The following is an 8,261-nucleotide window of genomic DNA, read 5'->3' on the forward strand; positions in this document are numbered from 1 at the left end:
TTAGGACAGTAGCTGGAGCAAGGGAGGTGCTTGATCATCAGTAGTCATTAATAGCAGTAATCCAGTAGTGTTTTGTCATTGTTATCACTACTATTTTGGCAATTACAATAGCTTTTTGTGTATACAGTTGCCCCCTGCCCCCACTACCATCCATGGGTTCCACATACGTAGATTTGATAAACCTTGAATCAAAAATATTTGGAAAAAAATTCACCCGTGTTGAGCATGTAGAGACATTTTCTTGTTATTGCCCCTTAAACAATACAGCATAACAACTACTTACGTCGCATTTACATTGTATTAGATGACTTAGAGTGTAAGGAGGATGTGCATAAGTTATACGCAAATGCTATGCCATCTGATATAAAGGACTTGAGAATCCACAGATTTTAGTATCCACAGGAGGTCCTGACACCGATCCCCAATGGAACTGAGGGACGACTGGGCTCATTTACCTATCTTTCTCCACAAGTTGTTGCTAAGCCCCGTAATGACAGAACATTGACTTATGTGGCTTTGTTCTCCCAGCATCTAACTGAGGACCTTAATAGATGTTGGCTGAACTTACGAATGAACTATTTTTGCCCACAGCTAGCGTTTTCAGTCTTTTTTCTACTTTCTAGACAATTTATAATCCTCAAATAATCAACAAATGACAGGTGAGACTCATTTACAACCTCCTTTCCCTGCAAGTTGTTTATCCAATTAGTGACACTGACAGATATGAAATTCAGCTCAGGCAAAAAGGATAAGTCAAATAGGCTCACAGCCAACAAGAGAGAACAGAATCGCTTGAAAAGCCGTTAAGTAAAATCATTCAATCCTTAGTAATGAGCACTGTTTGGCTTCTACTATTTCTTTATGTCTGAATTACAACACCTTCAAGGTAATTAATTTTACAATATTACATTGTATTACAATATTGGCTATTTCCCACCATCCCTTCCATCAGCATTAGCATATTGGCATACATCCTTGTGCTGTCCCCTCAGAGGGTCAAGATGGCTGCCAGTTCTCTAGGCATTACATCCACCAACCACAACCGAGTGGAAAGCGGAGGACAAAAGGCTTTTTTCTCTTGGGACTCCATCTTAAAACTTCCATTTTTATTTCTTTGGCCAAAAGTGGTTATCATTTATACTCACCCTAGAGCACTCACTGGCAAAGAAGAACGAGTCTAGTATAGTTACATGAGCTCAACCAGAATTTCTCCACTGGCTCTGGGTCTTCCTTCATGTTAAGAGATCTCTGTTGGCTACGTGGACCCAAAATCTAGGTCCTTCGTGAAGAGAAGAAGGTATTAAATGGCTGTTTGGTTAGAAGTGAACTGCATCACAATAATTCTCAAGAATTTATAGCTAAGAACATAGTGGCTCAGAGATGTCAAACAGTACCTGCAGCAGTACACAGCTCATGAATAAAATACAAGATTTCAATCTTCAATGCCACCACAAAATTAAGCAATTCTTAAAATATATGAGGCTTGCAAAAAAAAAGAAGGGAACCCCTTAGAATTAGAACATTCCTGAAGAAGCAAATTAGTGGAAGAGTGAAAAGAAAAGGAAAAGTTTACTTGGCTGTCTACTATAAGCCAGGTAGTATGTTATTTACACTGTTTCCAGACTTGAAACAATTGATTTTACAAAGCAGCGCCCAGAGAAGTTAGGTCACTAGCCCAAAGCTGCACAGTTTGTTAATGTGATACAGTGATTGAAAAGCAGGTATTCTTATGCCGCAGCCCATGATCTTTGCATGCCATTGCCCCATCCTTTAGTGTAAGCACACAAAATGGGTGTCTGGAATGAAAACTTACACCACGAGCGGGAAAATCCAGATCCGAGCCAAGGGATTGCTGGGAGGAGGAAGATAGAGAGTAGATGACCGCCCAAGAATCCCTGTTTTCCTCTAATTGCCTGATGCTGTGTCTTCAGACAGGATTCATTGTCCTGCTGCCCATTGAACTGGTCCCTCAGAAACAACTCTGTTTCTGACATTTCCCCATAAAGCTGTCACAATCCAAATTCTTACTTATTGAAAATCAGTCAAATGTTTAAAGCCACAGGAACACCTTGGTGGCTGTGGGTGGTTAGAAGCCAGCAGAGTGATCTAAATGGCCTAAATTATAGAGAACCCTCACTTTCTATCCTGACAGCCTGCCTCTGAGATGGAGTCTGGGTCCAAGAGTGGAAATCAATTTTGAGCTGAGATGTGTTAATAATTTCTTCTGCAAAGCTCTTGCTGCCATATCTAATTCTCTGTGGGGGTATTCTCTGTGACAAGGGATTAGATGAGAGATAAGTTTAAAAGAGCAAACATCAAAGTATCTTTCTAGAAGTTTCTATTGGGAGTAAGAATGGGGCTCTGTAGATAAGTAAAGCCTCAGAGGCAGGCAGCCTTGATTTGCAATGCCAGCTTTGCCATGTACTGGCTTAAGACTGTTGAGCTATTACATTTCTCCGTGAACTTTATTGGTAAAAGCAAGACTGACAAAATTGGCTCTTTGAATGCCTGTGGGCATAGCACAAGGTAAAGCTCAGCCGGCTGCTTGGTACACGGCGGTTGCTGCCTACTGTCACATCTCAAGCTCCCTTCTCAACTTGTTCTCTTCCACCCGTTTGGATCAGGGCTGAAAAGCTGCCCACTCCAAGGCCAGGTATCTAACACCCAGTTTTAGAGTCATGCAATGCAGGCTGACGGCGCCCTTGACATTTGGTAGTCATCAGATAAACAAGACCCTGATGTCATAGGTCAGACTCTAACATTACAGCTAAGGGAAGCCAGTTGCCTAGAAATGGAGAAACTGGCTGGCAATTAAGCAAATTTGTAGATATTTCTAAAATTCCCAGGAACCTAGATTGGGGGAAAGTGGAAGTAGGAGTAGTGGTGGGTATCTTACCAAAAGCTCAGCTAAATCCAAATCCAACTAGAATCACTGCTCCAAGATGTAAAAAGACAAGAAAACAATGAAAGGGCAGAAAAAAAATATTTATCGAAATTTTTCCAGTTGGGACAGCAGGCATGCACACACTCTGTTTCTTTTCTCCAGCTTCTCAGTCTGGCCCCCAGGTCGGAGGAAGAACCATCCTCCTCTGGTTTGTTTTCATCCACAGCCTCCTAAGGAAACAGTTAGGAGAACTTGTTTTTTCGCCAGTTTGGATGGTGTCTCGCCCTGTAATCCAGAGAGTGGATTTTTTTTTTTTTTTTTAACTCAGCCTTGGAAGTCAATGCTATTTTATTTGTTTGTTTGTTTGTTTTATTTTATTTATTTCTGTAGAAATTTTGCACAATTTAAATATGTGGTCCTACCCAGTCAATTTTCACATTGGCTTTGTTTTTCTTTTCTTTGCAAAGGTTTCCAACTTAATCAGGAATGGCTGGATACTGTAACTTTTTGGCACAAATAGCAAAAAGAAAGTGGGGGTAGGCTGGGGGAAGTTCTTTTCCAGGACTGAACTGTTTGCACTCTTTGTCTTGATGATGCCACCTGACCCCCCTGGGAAGGGTTGAGTTTCTCCACATCCATCACGCCTACAGCGGGCCGTGTCAAAAGCCCAACCAGACCTCCCCCTTGCCCATCTATGGCTGATTATTCACTGCATTGTGTTCGGAAGACGCACAGGCTGTCACGGAAAAGGTGCATTCCTGCCTCGCTGCTCAGGACACTGACCCTTTTGTGAGCCGACTTTCCTCTCTTGTTCCCGTATCTATGACCTCCCATCACCATTCAGAGCCATTTCAAGTGCGAGCTTGCAAGGTATCGCTTTTCCAAAAATGTTGGCCCATAGTCATCAGCATTCAGATATGAGTAAAAAGATATGTCAGTAATAAAGCCAAACAAAGCAATTAATGCATCAGGATTCCAAAGCACATTTTGCAATACCAGCTCATGTTGCCGCTGATGTCAGAACTTACACACTGTTAATCTAATAAAAGGGCACAGGGATTTCTCTAAACCCTGCACATATGAAGATGCTATCAGATCACCTGACTTTTTGCTTGGGCACATTGTATACCACATTTAACATATTCCAGCTTGATTTCTATCCTTCTACACATTCTCTCCTTATCTGCTGAAGTCAGATTTGGATATATTCATAAGGGAGTCAAGATTTAGCTGATCAGAGTTGGAATCATTAGGCAGGACTGGAAATTCCCTGTCAGGCACCCACGCCAGTATTTCTTGGTGCTGCATAGGTTAAGAATTTGGAAGGAATGGGAGAGTGGGTCAAACAATTTTATCTCTGAGTTGTTTTTTTTTTCTGAGATTAATGAAAGCACTCTGCAGTCACACCGGATGAAACATTGTAACTAACTAGATTTCCTTTAGTATCTTACTCTAATTAAGCCCGTATTGAAATTGTGTATGCATATAAGCAGTGTACCAGGAATTGCAAACTCAGGTGCCCAGAGGGCCACATGGGACAGTTGGAGGGGCAGTGAGACAGTACAGTAGTGGAGACAGTGACAACCAGAGAGAGCATTCTCTGTCTAGAGGGACATTTACTGCTCTTCTATCCTGAAAATGCAAAAATGGTAACATTTTCTATTTTTTGTTTTTCCAAGAAAGGTCAGAAATCCTGATGTTTAGGAGAAATGTTTACATCTTGGTTACCAATTCAATTTAACAAAATTCTATGCAAGTAGAGCCTGACTGCTGTATTTGGCCTGTATGATATTAGCTATTAATCTCTACAACAGACTACAACTTGGAAATTTGTCTCTACCCACACAATTGGAAGCTCGATGAGTTGAGAGTTATAGTGGCCTTTTTCCCACGACTTCTTGGACAGTCCATCACTCAGTCTTGCACAAAGAATGATTCAAGACAAGGGCTGCTTACCCATAGGCATCCCGGGGTCCTTCACCACAGTGAGCACACCTTGGGGGTTGATTCAACGATGCCGTTCTTTGTTTTCTATGACCGCTAGCACAAATTACCGTAACCCTGGTGGCGTAAAACAACACTAATTTGTTTCTTGACAGTTTTGTTGTCTGAAATTCTGACACAGTTCTCACTGGGCTAAAATCAAAGGATGGGTAGAGTTGCATTCTTTTCTGGAAACTCGGGAAGAATCCATCTCCTTGCCTTTTCCAGCTTCTTGACACTTCCTGCATTCCTTCCCCTTCCTCCATCCTCACGGCCAGCAGTGGCAGGCGGAGTCCTCACGGCCTCCATCCTACCTTGCTTCCATCCCATGTCCCCTCGGACTTTGGTTCTTCTGCCTCCCCCTCCCCCTTTCAGGCTGCTTCTGATTACATTGGGCCCTCCTAGATGATCTCTCTGTTTGAAAGTCAGCCGATTAGCAACCCTATTGCCCTGTGCCATGTAGCCTAACATATTTTCAGGAAGGGCTGTTGAGATGTGGTTGGGAGAACCTGAGGTTGAAGCTTTAAAGTGAGACTAGTGGGCCACTGGCTTTTAACCTAAGGAATCCATGTTCCTCTGACTCTTTGGGAACCTTCCCAGCAAATTCCTGGTGACTTACTACCTGGTTGCTTATCTAACATGAGGGCTGTAGAGGGCCTTTGCTTCTTGCCATCATTTCTCCTCTTGTTGAGTTTGGGAATCACTGACCATTCCAGAGTAACCAAAACCAGAGTGCAAACAGCGTTACGTGGGGCAAGGAGATCACCAAAGGATGAATGTAGAGCCAAGTGTTCTCAGTGTCAGCTTTAAATGCCTGCTTTTCTGGAAGGTGCACAATGGTCTTACCATTCACCGTTTCCATATGTCATGTGATATTTCAGCATGCGATTCATTCAGTTAGTTTTGCATTGAACCAAAGGAAGTTTTCTTCAACTGCACTTTCCTTCCCTAATCTTCGGAGGCTCATACTGTCTCCTCCAATTGCCGCTCAGCTCCTCTGCCTGAAAAAGATAAAAAGATTCAGGTAGCAAATGCCATTTCCCGTCCTCACTTAAAATCCCTAAAACCAAGGACTTTTTTTTTTTTTTTTTTTGCATTTTTTGTTTTTCAGTTTACTAAACCTTTACTGAATGGCTTCACTGTCTGTAACACTCCATTAGGGTTGGGATGGGGAGACTGTTTCCAAAGTGAATGAAATGTCCTCTATTCCTCATTCTTTTATTGAGTATACAACTGGATAAAAGTGGTAACAGAGAAAATCAGTGAATGTCGGAGAGCAGAGAATGCTGCCTGGGGACTAAGAATGGAACTAATGAGCTTCCAAATGCCAACTGGAATGTTGCTATTACGATCTGGTTTTCCACCTTAAGTATTATTTTGTGCTACAATTCAAAGGAGACTATTCCACGTTGGGTGAAAAAGTTGAAAGTAATGCAACATGGCGGGTCAGGGTCAGTGCTGTGGTGTGGACGAAGGGGCAACCGAGAATGGGTCTCCCTTAGATTCCATCCCATTTTTTGCAATTTTTGCCCAATGCCTAGAACTTCTTTTCATGGTCATAAACACATGCCAACTTGTGAAATTCAAGGGACAAAAGTACCCTACCAAAATAAAAACACAAACCCCTGAATGTTGATTATTGATGTTACCTGTAGCTAATTGTATTGCAATTTATTTAAAAATAAGGCTGTCTTCCCTTGAGGCTGAGATGTTGAGGAAGCAATGGGTCCTGACTTACGTTGTCCTTCCAAACTTGAGTCATACTTAGCACCTGCTGGGTGCTTAATGAAAATGTGATTTGGATTCTGCCCTGCACTGCTCTGAATTTCATTCTCCCACCAGCTCATGACATCACAAAACATGGTGCTAGGCAGGATTTTGGCCCCCATGACTTTCACCTCCTTGTTTTATGCCTGTGATTATGTTATGTAATTAAGGTTGATAACTGACCTTAAAATCCGGAGATTATCCTGGATAAACAGGGTGAGCCCTGGGTAATCACAGGGTGTCTGAGAGCAGAGAAGGAAGGTCATCAGATGAATCAGAAGAGATGTGCAGCCTGAGAAGATTTCACCACTTCTGATCCTGAACTGTAGGGCTTGGACCATGTGCAAGATATGGAGAGAGGTCTCTGAGAGCTAAAGCTGGCCCCAGCTAACAGCCAGAAAGGAAATGGGAACCCCAGTCCTACAACCACATGGAACTGAATTCTGCCAACAATCCAAATAAGTCTGGAAGCAGATTGTCTCCCAAAGCCACCAGAAGGAATGAAGTCTTGCCTATACTGTGATTTTAGGGGTGAGACCGTGTCAGACTCTGACCTACAGAACTGGCAGGTAACAAATTTGTATTGTGCTAAGCTAGTAAGTTTGCAGTAATTTGTTACCACAGCAATAGATAGTTAGTTTTCAAAAAAGATTTGTAGATCCTAAAAATTCTTCTTGTAGATACTTTATATCTGGTCTCTCCAAAGAGAAGCGCCCCCTCCCTCCTCCTAACCACAGAGCACCTGCTATCCATTTGACACTTGTAGCATAAGACTTATTACAACATTAGCTCCATTTTCTTATACCTTATCTGATGCAATTTACTTTAAGTTCCTTGACAGTAGGGACCAGGTATTAGTTATGTTTGTCTCTTTTTGCATAAGGCTTAAAAGAAGCTGTTTATCTGTGACAAGAAGGAGTCCAGAACTCATTTGGGAGAGAGGTGGTAGCAGGCTTGACTATGGGAGTTGTTTTACAGGCTAGGGTCTACAATGGGTGGAAGTCCTCAGCTCTAGTCCACCAGGAGGGGCACTGCCAAACCTGAAGGAGAACCAAGTCAGACAGAGCAGCTACCATTGGCACCCAGATGTCTGAACCCAGGAAATGAAAGCAAGTACATGTGTGTTGGGAGCACTGGGGAAGGACCTGGATGATTACATAAAACATCTGCTGAGTTGAAAGATTTGCCTTTGGAGCCCACTGGGATGTAGTTGACCTGACTTAAAGGGCCCAGAGCAGCACGGGTGTCCAGGGATAGCCATTTTCTTAGTTGGCAAGCTATAGGCATCTCCCTATCACCAGACCACCATCAAGGTGTAGCCTTCAACCACTGTATTAACTCTAATAGCCTAGAGAGTAACTCTGCCCACAAAGAGTTCTAGAGTTCAAATTTATAACTAACCAACCTTGAGTGAGTCTTGCACCATTTCACTTGATTCCATAATCTGACTCTAAAGCTTCAAAAATAAGATCTCTTCCCCCATCTCCCTCCCCCTGCTACCCGCCACCCCCTACCACACACACGTTCCCACTTAGCTAACCTGGAAAGTTCAGTTGTAGAGACTACCTTCCATTTGGATCTCAGCCAACCCTAGGTGCTCATATGGTTGTTTCAGAAATACAGATCA

The sequence above is a fragment of the Aotus nancymaae genome, unplaced genomic scaffold, assembly GCF_030222135.1.
Source record: "Aotus nancymaae isolate 86718 unplaced genomic scaffold, 86718_ANA_hifiasm-v0.15.2.pri h1tg000041l, whole genome shotgun sequence".
NCBI lineage: Eukaryota > Metazoa > Chordata > Mammalia > Primates > Aotidae > Aotus > Aotus nancymaae.